Here is a 690-nt window from a genome sequence, read left to right on the forward strand (position 1 = left end):
GGTTTTTACACACTTGCTGAAAAATGCCCAGTTAATTGATTAAGCACCGTTCATAATCGATTAACCAGTAACATAACCAGATGATCAGAACAAATACTTGCACAATTATCAACCAACACACAAACAGATATACAATAAATACTTTTATGCAAGATTAACAAGAACATAGCAAGGTACAAGCATGCAAAATATTAGCTCCAAACTCGCATTAAAACACCTTGAAATATAAAAGAGAAAAGGATAGAAAAGATTGCGCAGAGATTTTATCCTGGTTCGTTTTGATGTCCACTGCAAAACTACATTCAGTCCTCCCCTCTGATCTGGGAGATTTACCTTCTTCACTATAAAACACAATGTACGTTACATACACGCTTCCAAATACAAGACTCGAACGCTCCTTTCTTAGAATCCAAAGAACTTTGTCACCCTTGGTTTGACCTTTCCCAAAACCGCCTCCAAGAAAACCTTTCTTACCGTGATTCGGCCCCAGCCAAGGTATCGCTCTTTATCCCAAGACCTCCAAGTCTTTGTGTGAAGAACACCTTACCTAACCGCAACTAGGATTTTCCCAATCCTTGAATAACAATGCTTTGAGTTATGAATGAGTACTTAATACTCGGATATTACAATAAAGATCAAAGCCTAAAACCTAAGCAAGAACTCACAAGACGTCCTAGTCTAATATGAATG

This window comes from Lupinus angustifolius, chromosome LG08 (assembly GCF_001865875.1).
Source record: "Lupinus angustifolius cultivar Tanjil chromosome LG08, LupAngTanjil_v1.0, whole genome shotgun sequence".
Taxonomy (NCBI): domain Eukaryota; kingdom Viridiplantae; phylum Streptophyta; class Magnoliopsida; order Fabales; family Fabaceae; genus Lupinus; species Lupinus angustifolius.